We start from the raw sequence: 20,813 nt of genomic DNA on the forward strand, positions 1-20,813 counted from the left end.
AACCACATGTAATCACACATTAATAACTGGCACAACAAGCAATGTTTAACACTTAAAATGGTGAATCAAAGAGTAGTCATAGCTAAAAAAAAAAGAGACACGTTTTATTTCAGTCTCTTGTACTTAATAAATGTCAGGTTCAAGTTTTCAAGGACTTTTTATATATAAACTCAAAACTTGTAAAACACAAACACACTACTTGAACTCTTGAAGAGGGCAAACAAAGAAAAGTGGTAAATAAAATATCTACATTGAAATGAGACATTTTCCTGGACTTGTTTGGTGAATGCGACTCATTTAAATCTGGTAAGATGATTTTTACTAAAAAGTTAACAAACACTTGTTGAGATTTCAGTTTTTGCAGCTGTTTTTTTTTTTTTTTTTTTTGATGGCTGAGGCTAATTATGCAGATTTTTATCACAATAAAAGTCCTGCTTTGCATCAACAATGTGAAAAAAAACAGCAGCGTAGTAAATGTTTCCAAAGAAGAGTACCTGATGATTTTAATGTTGTATAAAAAGCTTCTCCGAGCCGCTAACCTCGCCCTGAACCCAACAGCTTCACTGAATCTGTTTCTGAAGCATCAACGTCTCCAACGTCTGAGGAAACAACCTGACGTTATTATCTCTGTGTCTGTCTCTGGTCAGTCTGCAGCCTCCAGGATGGATCAATGAATCAGCAGATCAATACGTCCTAATCATTTCTCCCGTGTTAGCCTCAGACAGACACAGAAACATGCAGAAAAACGCCGTGTTGACATTTCACAGACGGGAAACGTCTCCCCGGGCGACGCTGATACTATACAGCAGCATGTTAACATGTGAGACAGATTTATTTATCGAGCAGGCTCAGTCCCAGGTCCCTGCATTATGAGGCTGTTTATGGGAAACTGCAGCATGCGGGAGCTGAAGAGTCCAGAGAGACCTGATCAACAAGGTTTCTGATATTTACCACGTTCAGAGTGAGGAAATGAAGGGTTGAAACCTGTCAGAGGTACACGGAGAGCGTCAGGTTGCTTCCATTCTTCAAACCTTGGCAGACAGCGGTTCATATGAAACAGATCAAGAAGCAAACACTGGACCAACAGAGCTACATGATTCCTGCGAAATTCCTGCGGGATGAGGGTCAACTTCACCATTAATCACATGATTGGGGCGGTACAGGATAAAAGGTTCACAGGAGCAGACGGGAACAGGAACCAATCAGGAAAATATATTATATTAAGTGACATGAGCTGCCATGTTGTAGTTTATTTCTGATAAGCCTACAGTGTAACGCATGTAAAAAGAACTGCACTTCCCAGAAGCCTACAGTGATATAAAAAGAACAGGGAGAAAATCAAATCACTCGCAATGTATGAGGCAACTGTATGTTTGAGGAAGCCAAGTGAAACAAAGCCTTTAATCTGTATGTTTTTTAGGGAGTGGGGTACATAAAAGACTATGTTGCAGTTTGTATTTCGCTATTTCATGTAATGAAATGACCTGTTAAGAGCACCCAGAGACACTCATTTTACTTACACACACTTGTTATGTAACCGACACTTTGAACACCAACACACACCCTTTCTCTCTCCCTCCCTCAGTCACTCATTCACACACGTACATTGTCCTCTTGACTTAGCTCAAACATCTTATTAATTTACTCAACCGCCCACTCAAATGCAAAACCGGTCGCTTCATGCACACTGCTAATGTGCTAATCACTGATTTCATTCAGTGGTTGATGATGACAATGCTGTGATCTGATTGGTTGGAGGCTTCCCATGACACAGTCTTGGCCAATCCCAGGTGAGCAGTGTCATGACCTCAGCCTCATCTGATTGGTTAATCATTTTTGTTTTTTTTTCACCAAGGGACACCAACTTGGCGTGGCCTCCTCACGAACAAGAGTGTGCAATATCGTATTTTCACCACTCAATCGCCACTGAACATTTAGGACGGCACATCGAAAAATGCTCAATAAGTAGAGGAGAGAAGGAAGAGATGACAGTGACACAACACAGAAGAATACACAACAAAAGGAGGATTTTCATTGAATCACAGCTACAGTCTGAAAAAAAGAGAGGAAGCATGGTTTCCCTTGGCCTCCGGGAGAAAACGCCACTATGTATCGCTAAAAAAAACTAAAAGAGGGGGAAAAAATTGGAGCGGTACAGGAGTGAAAATCAATGTTAAAATCAGTGAAACATCAGGATTGTGTTCTTTAAAAGGAAGATCAGCTTCTTTTCTTTACATTATTTGAGGTTTCATCTGGAACTTCCACTGGATCCACATCCAGTCCATCTCCGCTCTGCACCAGATCTTTAAACCTTTCACCATTTTCACACAAAGTCTAGTCTTTAATCTGAAGAGTTTCAGCCTCTGGAGAATCTCTTCATCTGTTTTTAAATTACCTGATGTTCTCTCTCTCTCTCTCTCTCTCTGTGGTGTGTGTGTGTTTGTGATGCAGTGTGTGGTGTGTTTAGTCAAACTGTACTCATCTGCTGCTCCTCCACACGAACAGGGATCATGATTAACTCTTTGTGTAAGCGTTTCAATCTCATCTCTCCTTCGGCCCCCTTTTCATCGCTCTCCGCGGAGATGTGAAATGAAGAATGTGTAATTACCTGATGGAACGAGGCGACAAAACTGTCCGCTGGCTGCACTGAAATCCTGCAGTAATGAGAAAAGGTAAGCCACTTACAGACAAAAGCTCTGCTATTTTCCACACCTCACTTTAACAGCTAATGACAGACGCTAACACACCAGCTCTCCACTGCTGCTGCTTGGCTACACTTCCAGCCTCTCCGAAGGTGTTCAGGAAGAAAAGAAACACCTGGAGAGAAGAAGAAGAGGCGCTCTGATGGAGCTGCAGCTCTGTCTGCTCTCACTTTGTGAATTTCTCTGAGAAAAGCCATCTTGTTCTTTACAATAAAGAGAAATATAAAGCTTTTATAAGTCAGAGAGGCCTCGATGTTGGTTTAAGTTGAATAGAAAACTGAACCTTGCTCAATGCAGAGACTGGATGCACAAGGTGGAAATAAATAAAGGTAAATGCCAAACCAGCAACCTTCATCCTCGTGTTGTCGCACAGATCAGTCAGTATTTGCTGTGATTTTAGACTTCAAAATTCAAATAAAAGACTTTATAAAGCCACAAGCTGTATCCTTATAACAAAGTAATCATTTTGTATCACAGTCTGTTTTTAGCCTTTAACCATGTAAAGCCTGACAAAATCAAAATAGCCAGAAAATTCAATTAAGTTTTTATTTTGTTTTTTTTTTATTACTGTTTTAATTTCTTTGTTGTTATTATTATTATTATTATAATTATTATTACTATTATTACTATTATTATTATTATTATTATTATTATTATTATTATTATTATTATTAGTAGTAGTAGTAGTAGTAGTAGTAGTAGTTGTAGTAGTAGTAGTATAGTTATTGGAACTGAATTATTTAATGAGCCATTTAAAAACAAACAAACAAACAAAAAAAACACAATAAATACAAGAATAAGAGATAAAAATGATAGATAAATGAATAAATAAATAAATAAATAAATAAATAAATAAATAAATAAAGCTATATAATTTTGTTTGAAAAAAAAATCAATCACATCTAAAAAATTGAGTGGTTTTGGTAACTTTCCAGTTAATTTGTATTTTCTCAATTCAGAAAGCATGAATTAAAAAAACTCAATATGCAAGGCTAGTATAGTTTTATAGCACGTATAAGCAAGGCAATTCAATATGTTTTTACAGAGAAAAAAAAATAATAAAAAAATAATATATAATAATACATAAAAAAAAATAATGAATAATCAGATTTAAAAATAACAAGATACAATAAAACAAAAATAAGTTTTAAAAAAGGTTCAAACAAATGTTAAGATACAAGCATAAAAGTCACAGTTCAGAGTTTTTTCCATTAAAAAAAGTTGTTAAAATGATCAAATGAAAAACACATAAAAATCAAGTCAGTATTCAGATTTTATTTTTACTGCAACCTCTTAAATATTAGCAACAAATTTACTAAGCAAAAGTTACGGATGATTAAATGAGAGCAGCTATTTTGAAAGGGGAAAAATACAACTTCAGCTGCCTGTAGTCGATTATCCTAGACGGGGCAGAGTACACATATCAGGTCATATACCACAGGTTTTTAAGGGAATTATTTATCATATTGATGAGAAAGAAGTCTTTAAAACTCATGTATCAAATATGAAACATACATAGGCTAAAGAATTTGTTAGTAGCTTCAGGGTGACCCTCCCTGTGTCTCATTCAGACTGAAAATATGTTTTGAACCAGGCTGTAAACACATTTATTTCTGATGGAAAGATCGGCTTTTTGAATGTGTTTCTTTGTGGTTTCTGCAAACAGCCTCTGGTGGACAAGCATGGAACTCCAGTTTTTAACACTTTTGCATCAAAATACATATTTTAAACCCTGTGGTTGCTTCTTCTTCTTCTTCTGATTTGACAGTTGCAGCAGGAAGCAGAAGTGGACGTCAAACTTCTTTTGTCATGTGGAAAGTGTTTTTCAATCCAGTGAATATCAGATGACATCTAATCCACGGTAACCTTCATCACAGATTGTTGTCAGACCTGTGCGAGCTCATTTATCTGATCAAATTTGATGCTTCTCCTTCCTTTCAAACAGCCAACAAGTGTGACTGGAGGACGCACTAATCACCTCTTTAAACTGACTAAAAGTCAAAATGGAGCCAATTACCATCCCTCTCCTCCTGTAGTGATCTAAAGCCACGTTTTACATCCTGGAAATTAAGAGCATTTCCATCCCAGCCTCACACACACACACACACACCCTCCCTTTCCCTCTCACACACACACTGCCGTGTCCGTTTGGCTGTAAAGGATTACAGCGGCGGTAGCAGTAATTAGTTGTGGCGTAATGAACATTTGGCCCTGTGGCGAGGAATAATTAAGCAGCACTTTGCGGTGATCGGTAACGAGGTGACGAGGCCAGAAACCCCGGCTAGTTCGCCAACACTCACGCTTAATGGGGTTCATTACAGCGCTGAACTTCTTTTCCTGCACACACCGCATGAATTATACAAACATACATGTTCTGTATGTAAATAATTGAACCCGTCCTCCAACACGCTTCACTTTAAAACTCAGAGTCTGCATCGTTAGTGTCAGAAATAGTTTTAGGTTTATGTTTTAATGAACTCACTTGGTTATTTCCACATTTTTGTTTCTGACAAATCAGATATTCCTCTTGTACGGTGGCTGGAAAGGCTCTAAATTTGGGTTTTATTACGCCTGTATGCTCCCAAAACCACCACCATCAGTTTATTTATGTTTATTTTGTTTGTCATGGTTAATCAGGTCATTTTTGGTGCTGTTACCACGGATGCTTGGATTCCTACTTTTCTTTGCTTCTGGCTAAAAAAAAGCACTTATGTGGTCATTTAAAGCAGCAATATCAGGATTAGGTTGTTCTCTTTAATTCTGTGTTCACACCAGACTCAAATCGTAGTATTGATTTGTTTTTTTTGGGAAAATTTTAGCAAATATGTTCTGATTAGTTGCTGATTTTGGGCAAATAAATCATGTAATAAACAAATGTTTTCATGACTTATCAGATAATTAGACCTCTTTACCAATTTCACTCCTTAAAGCCTCATGCTGATTGGTCAGCTCGACCGGAATGATTAAACATATTACAAAAATGCACGTGTCCCATTTTTGAGCTGCCCGACAGACGATCTTTTGTCAAATCATGTCTTTACTTCAACTTCACTCCAAGAAAGAAAACTTTTAAACCCTGTTTTGCTTTTTTTTTCAAAATTTATCTCAAAGCATATGCCTGTCAAGAGTTTATGATATAAATAACATATTTTTAACTCATCGTCTTCTTTCTATCATGGAATCATGGAAATGGGACTCCTTGATGAGCGTAAGCTGTTTGAGTTTTGTTAATTTAATCAGAATCCCAGTTTGAGTCATTAGTGTCTGCAGGGTCTGCAATATTTTCCTAAAAAATAAAAAAAGTCAGCTTTCACAGGAATAATCCTGCTCTATCATCTCCTATGGGGCCTTGTTACATGTGTGTCATTGTCTGTGTCTGCCTTTAACCCCCTGCTCTGCCTTGATGTTGATGTTTTGGTTGTGTAAGGATATTTCTGGGTGGAAAGTAAGTGTGGTTACATCAGCCAATCACAGCATGCCCAGTGCGTACGTGACTTTGTGTGTTGAACCAAAGTGGAACAAAACGTCAAACAGGTAAAGCTTTTTTCTAAACGAGGGTGGAGCTTGGCTCAACACTCACTCAATTTTGGGAACTTGAAGAGTGACGTGAGTTAGCTTTCTGCTAACCATGTATGTGTCAAATACCTGTGATTAGCTTGTGCTAACATGCTAAGACAGGTGCACGGCCCTCGAGTCTCTCCCACGTAGAAACGTGATGCTACAGGTAGTTGCAGGGATAGTGAGTGGGTTCACATAGTCACGGTTGGAGGCTGTGGGTGTGTGCTGCTGCTGGCACTGAGCCGAGGGGGAGGAGCCCAGTTTGAATGTTATGTTAACTAACAAGTACCTTTGAAAATCCACTTAATGAAAGATCAGTTGCTCATGTTTCCTGTTGCTTTCATACCATCAACCCTCTGATGGTATGAAATGTGAAAGCCTTTGTTTAGATTTTGTTTTTCCTGAGGTATTGTCATTACCAATCTGACTCCAACAGGTGGAGCTAGAAACACTGAAGTCCATTACTTGGTCGAGAGAATCCTCACATCCGGTGCAACAGCAGTAATACAAGTTTGAATCGCCAGCCGATTTTGTGGAGAGAACTTTCTTTTTTATGACTTTCTTTAAACTACCAAGAGGGGCACAGTTGGCTGTGGAAACACAAACAGGGTCAGGCTTTACTGATCCAACCCGTACCAAACTGTACTGATCCAAACCAGACCACTTGGAGAAGACCGGGCTTTTGAGTCAGAGAACCGACTAACCACTGAATGAAGCTCAATGAGCTGTGGCAGCAGAGAGCCCTCTGAGCCAGAGGGTTAAATAAACGTCAGCTTTTATTTGTATTTGTAGAAGTTAACCTTAATGTATGTTGATGACTTTTGGCTGAACCTTCACAGTTTTGAGTTTTTCAAAGTTTCTGAATCCTGATCATCTCAACTCTGCACAACCCTTAAACGCAAACGTCAATCATGCTGATGCAATTTCTCTGACCCTGGGTATCGGCAGACAGTTGCTTGTGAGATAAAGTCAATTCAGAGGGTGTATGAGCCAGTTTTACCTGTTTTGCTGTTTTTATTTGACTGAACTTGTCCGTTTTTTCTCTGGCGGGACTCTTTCTCTCTGTTTGTCCAATTCCTGTTTTCCGTCTTGACACCTTGACCCTCTGTCTTATAAATGTCTTCTCATTGCTTCAGCTCGCAGCGAGAACGCCAACACTTCATGGAAACTCTTCACCATACAGCAGGATGGCAGGAAGGATGGCCACTGGGATGTGTTTGACCAGACAAATCAGGGGCACGACCTCGGAGCATCAATCTGATCGTGTGTTTCTCTGCTGAAGACCAGACTGGAGGCGAAAAATCCCCCAAAACTGGAAAAACAAAAAACAAAGCCGGCCTCAGAGCAGGAGCTTTATTCGTCTCATGACTTCAGAGTCTGAAAGATTACCATTCATTTGTGTTTTCTTCACTCATCCACAGAAAAAACAGCTGATAATAAATCTGTTGTTTGATTTGAACATGAAATTTATAATCAAAGCTCCACTTTCAGTAACAGTAAAATTGAGACACTGGAGTCAAAAGACACCACTGCTAAAACATCCAGTTCGTGTGTTTTGACTGAGTCAAAGCTGATTTTTAAATGTGTTTCATGAGCTGGCACATCTGTCTCAAGATTCAGGACACAGAAAAAAAACACTCCTGCTGTTTGAAGCTTGTTTCATTCCTGTTAGTTCATCCTCATCTTTAGCTGCAAAACAAACAGGCAGCAGAGATCTCGGGACTATCGCAAATCTAAAACCAGATCAAGTGTAAGAGTCACATCAAAACCTCAAACTGATTGTACCGTAAATTTATTTCAAATCATCTCAATTTGCCAAAAAAAATAAATAAATAAATAAATTCCAGGATTGTGGCGCCCCCAAGTGGCGACACCTACCAAATTGAAACGCAATCAGTTCTCTCTGAGTTAACCATTTTTTTTAAACAAATGAACAAAAGCGAAAGTGAAACTAACAACTGTCAGAGTGTATTTTTTTTTTTTAATAAACTGAAGTTCAAAATAGAATCAGAATCAGAATACTTTATTGATCCCTGGGTAGAAATGTCATTTCAGTTACATCCCTTTCAAGAAGAAAACAAACATGGGAAAACACAAAAGGCAAATCTAGGATACGCCATCTACCCAGCGCCCCTTTGCAATAGGTATGTAAAAAACAACATATGCCCCAACAGGGGGCGTAGTATGAGATTGAGAAAAAAAAAACACCTCAGCATATAAGCACATGATAACGACAGACAAAAACTTGAAAACTTGCACAAATGTCACTGCTCAGCCACAGAGGGCGTGCACACAGCCTTACTCGGGCCAACCTTAACGTGCACCTCAACCCTCAACCAAAGAAGGTGTTGAGTCCAAGGTTGTGTGTGTGCCATGTGACCTCGTGTGTGTATGTGTAAGCCCATGGACTTCATCCCCACCCAGACTCAACAATATCTGCCGTCTGATGGTGACAAGGCCACGTCTGCCATGGAGACAACTTCAAAGAGTTCTTATTGGAGATAGATCTTACGTTCCCAATAACGATGGATGGAAGGACAGGTCCATGTCGTCACTTCTTAGCTCACACCTGAGAACCAGCACGTTGTCCTCACCTCCTTCTCCTCACCTTGTGGGAAACATCAGGCCTTGCACCGGTTAGCATTGACATGTCACAGGCTGCTAACAGCTGGTTTTAAACAATGCAGCCATGGTTACATGTAGGATCTCCAGACAAACTCAGGAGAAAAAGTAGTAAAAATATCACTGAAGACACAAAAACTTTGATGTCCATGACCAACAAATAAGCCATACAAAGTAATGATCCACTCCAAATACACGTACGGTTTGCCAGTGTGACCACGTCCTTATATTAGAAACCGTGCTAATGTAGCTAATTGTTTTCGACTTTGACTTAAGGGTCATTAAACTACTCATACATCCATCAGTCTCCACTTCAGCATACACGTTCTGTTCCCTCAGGTTTTCCTGAAAACATAAATGTGTTCAACCTGATTGTGGTTGAAAAGGTTACACGTGTTGTTACACATGAAAGAAGCTTTATTTTTGACATCTCGCCATCATCACCCTCCGCTGTTTTTCCTCTGAATAGACTCAACACTCAGGGTCACCGGTTTCACCTGATTACCACAGATTTCACCATTTCCCCTCATGATTGTCCAAGCTCGTGTCGGGAAAATAGAAAAGAGTCGATTGGAAAAGAAAAAACATTTGTAACTCGGCGCTGCATACCAAGAATAAACGTGTGCCGTTGTAAAAACATCTGAAAGTGTTATTTTCTCCCTTTCACCCCTCGATGCCTTTCAGGGAGTTGGTTTCTTCAAACGTTTTCGACACTTTCCCCGTCATGTTTATGTCAATTAAATGAAATCATTGAATCACGTTAATTAATCAGCGTTTGAAGCATCTGTGGCTTCCTTCACGGCTGGCGCCTCTTTCTGTTTCTCTGTGGATAAAGGAGCTTTTGTGACTCACTGCAGGATTAAATGACTCGCTCGTGATGGATATTTTTTGTAGTAAATGTCGGCTCCTCTCTGCTTCTAATGTGCTTTACCTTCCTTGGCGTTGCACCACGCGAGCAGTCAGATTGGCTGCTGAATTATGTCAAAAAATCCCACAGATGAAAGGCGCCTTTGAAAGCAGCAGTATAAGAAATCAAGTCTTTCAGGCGGCGTTTGAACGGCGACGAGGCGCTGCCAGATCAAAATCCGATCAAACAATAACAATTTCCCTTTTTTTGATTGTGATTAGGCCCTCTCTTCTGACAGACACTAAAATAATTGTGGAAGTAATGAGATAGTGGCAGTTTTTCCTCTCTCCTTTCAAATAATGAAAAGATGATGAAAACAGCCGTGACTCCAGGAAGGAGCGTCGCTGGGTGGGAACGGGGACTTCAAAGGGAATGATAAGCAAATGTAGCCGAGCTTTTCGTTCTGAATTAAGTCAACCAGCCTCTTTAATCAAATTGTTTCAGAGGAATCAAACTACAAACACAGGCGAAGAGAGGAGAGGAGAGGAGAGATTGATTCTCAGCCTCTGACTTTCTTCCAACACCAACGCACTGACTTCCACTTCCTCCTTCATTTCTGCTGATTTTTCCTGTTTCTGGCTCAGTGTGTCGACCTCAGGGACCATCGGTTCGTCTGACGGCAGCGATGTTAAAGCAAAAATACAGAAGATGATTAAAGTGTGCAGCCTTATTCTGAGAGTTTGATCTCTGAAACACTCTGAGCGGATCTGCATTTTTACTCTGGATCAAAAACGACGTGATGGACGTTTATTCAGCACACACCAAGATAACTCACACTTAGCCAGAATAAAGTCACGGTGAAGGAGATAAAGTCTAAAGATTATTAAAGATGATTAAACATTAAGTCAAAACTCAAATCAAAATAAAGACAATAAAAGCCTTCATACATTTGTAATGTAAAAATCAATGTTAAAACCTTGCCGTAATGAAAGGAGATTGAAGTAATAAAAGGTGATGATATTATTAGATGAAAAACCAAACTAAACGATGAATTAAAGTCATAATGTAAGAAGATAGAAGTCAAAGTAAAGCAAATTTAATTTGATACTCTATCCTCTCATTATATTTTTGCATTCATTTAAATCAACCATCTTTTAAAGACTTTATTTCAACTTAAGTTGTACAATATTACGGCTTTATTTTGTCTTCAGTATCTTAGCATCTCAACTTTACTGTCTCAAAAATCTCATAACAGTCTGACTTGATTTTGACTTCATTAAAATGTTTTTATTTATTTATTTATTTATAAAAAAAATGTCAATGTATCTTGCAGTCAGTTTTTTTAAAAAAATGAATAAATTTAATTATTGATAAATTAATAATAATGATTTTATTTTGAATCTACCTTGAAACACAATGTCTGTTTTTTAATTTTCTTTTTTTAAATATTTTGTATTTTTTCTGTCTTAAATTTCACAACACTCAAACTCTATCTTGACTGAAAGATGCCATGAAGACAACCTGTTTTAACTGGACTAGTTCGCCACCTTCTGGCCCGGAGGCTTATGCGCACTGTCATAAAGATGTGATTATCAACCAGGCATGTATTTATGAACAAATTTTCTTCATTCAAGTCAACCTTTTTACCAGATACAACGTGAGGAGGTAAGGATTCATCAGTACAGTTACGTAGCCATGCTGTTTGAAGCGTGACATCAAGCAAACCAAAGTTTGTACTGTGCATCAATAGCTGGCTAAATGTAGCACTATTGGCAGCCTGGTGCTACAGCGTTTCCTTAGGCTAATGTGACAACAAGCTGACTGTCAGTTCGCACAGTAGTTTAGTAGCCCTATTACAGCTATGGTCTATGATTTGGAAGCTTGGTAATTATTAATAACAGTTTTATGAGGTCGTTATGGTCCGATGGTCCGATCTATGCAATATAAAAAGCAAAACAAACGAAAAAAAAAAAAATTATCCTGTACATCAGCTGCCTAACGACAAAATAATTGACTAATCCGAACCGCCATTCCCCTCAATTCAGGTTTGGGCCTGAGTTCTTCCAATCCCCTGTCTCCCCTGCTCCACACTGTCCCGCCCATGGTTCCACCTCGTCCTTCCCCACTACCTCTCTCACGTTAGCTAGCTGCTCAGCTACTGAAGCGTCATGGAGCCGGAGAAGACCGAAACAAGGAAGCTGTTACTGTTACCCTCCACATGGAAGGGAAGAAAACGAAAAAGTTTCAAGGAAAAGGCTGAAGCAAGGAAAAACCAGGCTCAGGCCTCGCACCCTAATCATGAGCGATACAGGTGCCAACGGAGACTGAATTCTGGAGAAAGGTACGACCGGTAATGACTTTGTTTCCTACAGTGAGAGATGTCAGCTGAATAACTCTGGTTAGACTGTGCCTATACTGGCTAATGACTGAACGTTTCTGGTCGGAATGGGTTGGCTCTGTCAACAGACTTTAGCATAAGTTAGCCACACATCTTTAGCATTGTAAACTGAGCTGGTGAAGACACACCGAGAAAGGTTAAAGCCTCGCCCACAGTCAGCTCTGCTCTGATCAGCTGGCAGTGGCAACCCGAGACCTGCTTCACCCCGCTAATTTATGGTTTTGATCGAGCCTTTGATGTCCTGCCAGTCATCTACCAATCAGAGCTAACGTAACCTCACTCTTCATTTTATTGATTGATTGACTCTCAAGTTTGAACAGACCACTGCAGAATAACTGCTGACTGTGGGTTGGGATGAACTTTAGCACAAACAGTTAGCCTTTAGCTTATGCTCTATCTCTCTCCTGTTTCTCTTTCTTCTGCTCTTCTGTCCTTTTTCTGTCTGACAGTTAGGCTACAGTGTCCACCACCACTACAAAATTAATCACAGAAATTTTTTTCAGCAGAGAGAAAGATGGCTTCATTTAGACTTTTTTTTCCCCCAAAACATGACAACTTTTGATTCATTTCAACTCTATTTTGTTACAATATTTAACATTGCGACCTAATTTGATGTTAATCTCCTAAGTATGGGAAATGATTTTGGAAGTGTCTTCAGATAAGGTTGTTTGTGAAATAAAGACTGACTGTGTCATGAATAAATTCCCCAAATAAATTTATATTCCTTAATTTTCATTGCGCCTCTGACCCTCTGTTGTCGGCGCAGTTTGACGCAGTAGAGGATGAGCCCGGATCAGGGCAGATAAATCAGGTTTTCAGTCTAGATTTAAATAATTTGGTTCATTTTTTATTTTGTGGGAGGTTAGAAAGTGTTTAAGTAAAGCTGCCATCACTTTACTTAGTGTTTGTGGTCTGTTTTTTTTTTAAAAAAAAGAAACATAAACAGCAGAATGAAACCACAGGCTTTAAATTTTCGCATTTCAAGAGAACATGCTTTTATCATACCTTTAAATGTTCTCACCATGGTGTTCACAGGTACATGAAACTTATTTTTCTCTGTGTGTGTCTAGTTCATTAAATGTTAAGATATAATCTTACAGAAACCTCCAGATGTGTTTGATTATGGGAGTCATGCTGACACCATGAAAACAAAGACAATACGTGTTGATAAGCTCCTCCATGAGGTGTTGAAAAGCACAGAGTCTAATTTTAGAGGTGAAGTAACCACGCTGCTACAGTTTGTACTTCATGGTTAAAGATTATTCTCCACAGTCAGCTCAATGAGAAAATTACGTGAAGGCCTTTAACCTGAAGTGTTTCTGAAACACTCCGTTCTTCGTTTGTGATGCAGCGGCTGCGGCTCTTTGTCGCCAGTTTGGAAGAGAAAGAAAGCAGAGCTGCAAACGCACGCCGGGTTTCGTTTTCTGAAGACAGAGGCAAACTGATGGGCGAGCATTAGTCCGCTTCCACCGAGCCGGTTAACCGGAGAGCTGCCATTACTCATGTCCTAACAGCCTGTAATGGAATTTTCCTCGGATGAGCAAAAGGTTGTCAAGCCGCTCGCTGCAGATCAGAAAAAGCAGCTCAGCCGGCTGGAAGTCCGAGAGGAGAGTGAAGAGAGTACAAAAGAGATTCACACACACCCACAGCTCTCTTTCTCTCACACACACAAACACACACACACACACACACACACACGTGTTTTAACCATGTTTCCATTAATTACTGCGGAGCTTACTACTCTGAAAACAGAGCATCATTAGCGTCGACTTCTGCTAATGAAAGTGACAAATATCACAACATCCTGTCTGTAATTAATTCTTCTTTTTTCTGTTCAATACGCAAAAGGATTAAAAATATCACAGTCTTAAAAAAATGTATATAAAAAATAAAAATATTATAACCATTGTACTCTTTGATTGTCTGCTGCTATATAAAGATAAAAACATCCTCTGTTGTCTGTTGTCTTACATAAAAAGGGCAACAGACAGGGCTCCCATCTGTCAATCAAGAAGGCCACGCCCCTATTTTTACCACCTTTTAACCACAATTTAACTCCTATTAGTCATAACTACAGAAATCAGCTACTGATACCAATTTTGTTGTTGTTCCAGGCTGTAAATGTGCTGATTTCCTCTTTTACGTTTTTAATATGGAGCTCTACGGGAATGACTCAGATTTGAAGCCAGCCCCAAGTGGACACTGGGGGAACAGCAGCTTTTGTCACATTATTGTAACACTAGCATTTTATTTATTTACCTATATATTCATCTATTTTGCTCTTGTGACTCATTAGAATTCTACACCCATTGGCCACTCTATTAGGTAGACCTTGCTAGTACCGGGTTGGACCCCCTTTTGCCTTCAGAACTGCCATAATCCTTGGTGGCACAGATTCAACAAGGTCCTGGAAACATTCCTCAGAGAGTTTCGTCCATATTGACATGATAGCATCAAACAGTTGCTGCAGATTTGTCGTCTGAACATCCATGATGAGAATCTCCCGTTCCACCACATCCCAAAGCTGCTCTATTGGATTGAGATCTGGGGACTGTGGAGGACATTTGAGTACAGGGAACTCATTGTCATGTTGAAGAAAGCAGTCTGAGATGATTCCAGCTTTATGACATGGAGCGTTATCCTGCTGGAAGTAGCCATCAGAAGATGGGTACACTGTGCTCATAAAGGGATGGACATGGTCAGCAACAATACTCAGGTAGGCTGTGGACTTTAAACCATGCTCAGTTGGTACTAAGGGGCCCAAAGTCAGCCAAGAAAATATCCCCCACACCATTACACCAGCAGCAGCAGCCTGAACCGTTGATACAAGGCAGGATGGATCCATGCTTTCATGTTGTTGAGGCCAAATTCTGACCCTACCATCTGAATGTGGAGCAGAAATCCAGACTCATCAGACCAGGCAACGTTTTTCCAATCTTCTATTGTCCAGTTTTGGTGTTGCTGTGTGAATTGTAGCCTCAGTTTCCTGTTCTTAGCTGACAGGAGGGTCACCTGGTGTGGTCTTCTGCTGCTGTAGCCCATCTGCCTCAAGGTTGGACGTGTTGTGTGTTCAGAGATGCTCTTCTGCAGACCTCGGTTGTAACCAGTGGTTATTTGAGTAACTGTTGTCTTTCTATCAGCTCCAACCAGTCTGTCCATTCTCCTCTGACCTCTGGCATCAACAAGGCATTTTGACCCACAGAAGTGCTGCTCACTGGATATTTTCTCTTTTTGGGACCATTCTCTGTAAACCCTAGAGATGGTTGTGGGTTAAAATCCCAGTAGATCAGCAGTTTCTGAAATACTCAGACCAACAAACCATACCACGTTCAAAGTCACATGATTGGCTGATTAGAAATTTGTGTTAACGAGCAGTTGGATAGGACAAAATTTAAAGCAGTAAAAAGTGATACGACTGAGTGAATTTTGTACTTTTTTTGCAGGCTACAAGTATTTCTGTCATTGATGGGAATCTTTGTGGGAGGTAATTGTTAAATTCTGTTTAAATCAATTAAACCTGGGGGGATGGCGTCTCTATAGGAGGGTAACACCAGAGTAACATGTTGTCTCCATGTGAGGACGACATCTCTGAGTGTAAATTAAGAGCGAACCAAACGCTAACAGGCTCAGCAGCTGCTCTGGATGTGCAGTAATACTGAGAATGAGTATTGCAGCGATACGAGGAGGATAATGATGATGACGATGTGAGACAGGAGGCCTGTAGTGTGTTGGTATTAAAACCTGCAAACCCTCTGAGCCTCAGATAAATGATTATTAAACTTGGACGGTGTGAGTGCAGGGACAATGGGTGTAAGATGTGGGGAATGCACCTTTAAAGCTGCCTCCTTTTATTCAGAGCCATCTCCTATCGACAGCCTGCTGGGACTCTGAATTGAAAGGGCATGATCTTTTCTGAAGGCAGACAGGGGATGCTACAGACACTATTTTCAGAACCACATCAAGCCAATTAGCGCAGCAGCAGCTAAGCCAGTGCATGCTGGGAGCCTGTGAATGTACTAGAACATGTGTACCAGTGAGTGTGTGTGAGTGTGTGTGTGTGAAGCTGAGCCATATGTTCGTACTCGGATTGTATGTGGTCGTGCGTCGAGCTGCGTGTCTCTTTGCAGTCATGCGGAGGGTTAAAATTATCCCGGGCTCGTTAGCTAAAGCGTCCCAAGCGACTGCTAATTAGCACATAATAGGACAGGCGCGTCCGCCACAGAGGGGCCCCGTAATTTAAGAATAAAGTTCATTTTCCTTCCAGAGACATTCCTCACAGCCGTGACCAGCCAGCTACAATCAGCCTCCTCCCCATTAGCATCGCCCGTCAGCTGTGAATCATCAGTTATTATTAGCTAACGCTGCTCTTAGTGCTCCACACGCAGCACAGGAGGGACAAACTTCAGCGTGCACGCTCTCATTGACACTTCATCTGCAGGAATTTATAAAAGCTGCACCAACAATAGCACCCAGTCTGCTCTCTTCAGGGTTATTAGAATATAATTTGATATAAAAACTAAGAATAAAAGAGTCTGGACCGTCGGGAAAGGAAATAAAGAGGAATATTTTCCCCTCTCTTCACACTATTTTTGCAGGTGAATGAACATTCTTGCAAATTGAAGTCAGCGTCCTCCTGAGTCAGGCTCAAAATATGATGCAACAACTGAAATAAACAAAAAAATTTAACAGTGCTGGGGGAGAAAAAGGCTCCTCAATCAACTGCAGAAAAATCTGGTGCATGTGGCATCCCTGGATAGTGACTTTTAGAGATGCACGCACGCAGCTTAAAATGCTTTTCCTCATCGAACCATCATTCATGGCAGAGTCATACCCTTCTTTTATCACCTTCCTGTTGCTCCTTTGACATTTTTCATTCATCTCACAGAGTTATACCAAGATCAGGAAAGAAAGAGAAAGGGAAAGAAGATTTATTTTTGAATTTTAATGCAGTTAGATTGAAGAAAAATCATCAGAAATGGTTCAAAGAGTCGACAAACTAAAGTTAAAACCAAGTTTGTGTAACTGTTGTGACTCTACGTTGTGTTTTTCTCAAGTTTAAGGATGACTGGTCTTGGATTTTGCTCTGTCTCTTTCTGCGTTTATTCTGTACAACTTAAGGCTGGTACACATTACAGGATTCTCCAAAACTTCACACATTTAGAGAGCACGCACTGGATGATAACAAAAAGACAGATCGCACAAGATTTCTCTCTCCTGATCTTACAGTGTGTGGTCTGCACTCAGAGGACACCACACACACACAGATTCTTCAGCAGAGCTTCAGCTTCTTCACGCTCAATATTACAAATCTCACGTAGTAAAACGATGTACGGGAAAAAGCAAAGATGTTTGTTTTCTGACTCTAGAATTAAAAAAAAAAAAAAAAAGAAAAAGAAAAAGTGTTATGGAAAAGGTTGTGGAGACGGCGGGGATATGGGCTGTATGAATAACAACGCAAGTTGTTGAGTAAAGTCGTTTTAAGTATTACAGATAGATTTTTTACTTCCTCTTCAGTCAGTCAGCTGAGTCAGCTCGCGCCTTGATTGGCTTTGCTCCGGTCCACGTGACATGACAAGCTGTACCTGCTCGGCTCCTCTCAGAGCGCCACACACTACAGGATTTTTAGTCGCAAACATTAAACTTGCTCATTATCTACTATCTCTGAACCAGAGGCCTTCTGAGCGGCTTCCACCAGAAGAAATCACTCTTAACACACTTCACACCACAGGAAAATCACACAATGTCATCAGACAATCTGGCCTTCGCTGGCTTTGATCGTACGGAGGAGATCAGGACAAAAATCAGCCTGATTATCCTGTAGTGTGAACCCGCCTTTAGAGTCTGAGGCCTCGTATCTGGAAAACTTTATATTTCTTTATATCTCGTCCTGTACTTTAAAGTGCTGTTTCGGTCTTTCTGTAAACTCCAGCCTGGTTAGGATTTTGGAAAACTCCAGTTTCATGGTTTCATGTATACACCGGCAAACAAAGTTTTTGGTTCTTAAACGTCACAGTTGAATGACAGGGGCTCATTCTGATTGGGTGGCACTGGTTTACATCTGAAAAAGCACTTCCACAGTTTAGTTTGGCATGCTTTTGCCCAGTGCTTGTGGAGGAAAGCGTGGATAAAAACTAATGGGGGGTATTAATTTTTTGAAAATACCTGGCAACATGTGGACATGGCCTAAGACTCCTCTACAAAAAAAAAAAAAAAAAAAAACAACAAAAAAAACAGCCTTCCCACACTCGTGCACAGACAAATATACATCTTAGCTAGCTTAAACAGTGCAGGCAAGGCAGCACGAAGCACACGCAAAACAAAATCCGGAAAACAAGGCGGCACATAAAAATACTTCAAATATAAATACAACACATAAACACAGGTTGTATTTTTCTGATTATTTTACAAAATAATAATTAATAGAATATGTTAACCCTGTAACATTTGCATCCTGGTTATGTGCAGGGCATTTGAAAAGGAAACCTTTGAGTTTTGAAAAACTTCAGATCAGTTCGACTGAAACACTGCCGCAAAAGTTTTTCAGGATGAAAGTAAAGTGTCCCCTCTTCTCCCAGATTCTCTAAAAGTATATTTTACCACTGGAGTTAATAAAAACAGCATGTGTTGAAATATCAGTATCTTCTTTTAGAATGAGGATTTAAAATTAAAATCTTAATCGACCATTTTGACCTGTTTATTAAAACCTCCAAGCTCTGTTTACAGTTTTTGTATTTCTCCTTTGACCCTGTGAAAACAGTTTCAGTGTTATCTTAATTTAAAAAACAAATCTTGCTCATCCATATGTTTATGTCAGAGAGTCAGGCGCTGAGGGGCTGAGGTGCAGCAGAGACGTAGAGTTAAGTGTCATCTGCATAAAAATGACCCGATTCTTACGAGATAAAGATGATTTTTGCACACACTAAACGTGCAATTCAGGCAAAAAGAGACTCACAGAGGGTTGATGCACCTCAAACCGTGCTGCAGAACAAATCTGAGCTCAGGTGCTGTTTGTGCACAAATAAATAATTCATTAGAGACTAAATTGGGCGTTAATTCAGAAACACAGCGCTAACAGCTAAAGCTGACGTTTTTACTCCTTCTGGTTCAGATCTGTTTCTAAATAAAAGTCTCTCATTTGGATCCAAAGAATTAACACCGTGCAAAAACTGACGTTTCCAACACTTCATGGGTTTCACTTCAAGGAGACACGAGTTTCTGCGTGTGTTTCTGTGGGAGCGTGAGAGGAAGCTGCTGGAAATAAAAAAGAGAGGAACCACGTTGGGTTAGTTTCACAGCTTTCACAGAGTTCAGAGAGGGATACAGAGAGGGAGAGTGTTGTTAAAAGAAGAGGTGATGAAACACGATGGAGAAACTGAGTTAAAACTAAAAGGTTGAGGGTTTGATTCCCTCCTGCGCCCTCGTTTGTTTCCACTAATCGTCGTTTGGTATTTAAAAACCTCAGGAACTGTAAACTTCATGACAAAGTGAGCCGCAGACGGACCAATCGATCGCAGAGCCGGGGAGTCTCACTTCCTCTGGCCCCGCCCACCTCTAACCTTTACCTCCACTGGCCGACAGGTCCATCAATCAACGTGAGCGACAGCTGCAGCGGCCCCTCATTCCCACGATCAATGGCATGGATTTTCTCCTCTCACACACGGATATTATGACATCTGACGGTGACGGTGGGTAATATTCTACTGTCTGAGACACACACACACACACACACACACACACACACACACACACACACAGAATTAAAAGGTAGTGAAGGTGGAGATCAATCTGTGTGTCTGTCGTCTTATCGCTACTGTCAATCAATGACAGTTTGAATAGAAGATGAATAGAGGAGCACACACACTCACACTCTCTCTTTTTCTCTTCCTCTGCACAGTAACAAAAACAAACACAACCAAACGTCCAACTATAACCTTTTAACACCTGAGCCCCAAAATGCCTGCCTGGACTATTTTGATTTTTTGTACTCTAGGACGGTCAAAAAATGTTCTCTGAGTCGGAGCTTTGGCCCATTTTTTTCCTGGAGTACTTTGACCTTTCAATTTTTGGAGTTATTTCCATTTTATTTCACGTTATATGAGAGTAAAACAGTTTAACTTTTTATGGTACGCATAGTAATGCCACTTTTTTCTTTGTCTTCAAATAGAACAAATAATAGTAATTAAAAAAACAGAGTTATTTATGAAATTTCAACCATTTTTTTTTTAAATAAACACATGGACAATACTTTATGGCCTCAACTGTTTCCAATGCATGCCATAAAAAGAATAAAAAAACAAAATGAAATAAAAAACTTTTTTTTTAAAGATTTCATGTTGGAACTTTTCCTGCAGGCAACACTATACCATTGAGGAACACTCCATTGAAATGAATAGGTCAAAGAGTCTAAACATATTTTATCCAACTTTACACAAACTATTTAACAAAAGACTTCACTTCTGAGGCTTTCGGGAGACAGACTTTCATTGTGGGAAAAATGTGTGTAGGATCTGAGCCTGTGCTCTGTGAAGAAGGCTCACAAAGTTCACTTGAGTAGACCAGAGTCTACAGTGTGAGTCTGAACTTTACCAAAACTGAGATCAAATTTATCAGGGTAAAAAAACTGAAGACGTCCAAAACAAAGTAATGACAAGTTTGTTTTTGAACAGTTTGTAAACCAAAAGAAAGT

The sequence above is a fragment of the Halichoeres trimaculatus genome, unplaced genomic scaffold (genome assembly GCF_033239565.1).
Source record: "Halichoeres trimaculatus isolate MK-OKI-2021-1 unplaced genomic scaffold, fHalTri1.1 fHalTri1_scaffold_7, whole genome shotgun sequence".
Lineage (NCBI taxonomy): Eukaryota > Metazoa > Chordata > Actinopteri > Labriformes > Labridae > Halichoeres > Halichoeres trimaculatus.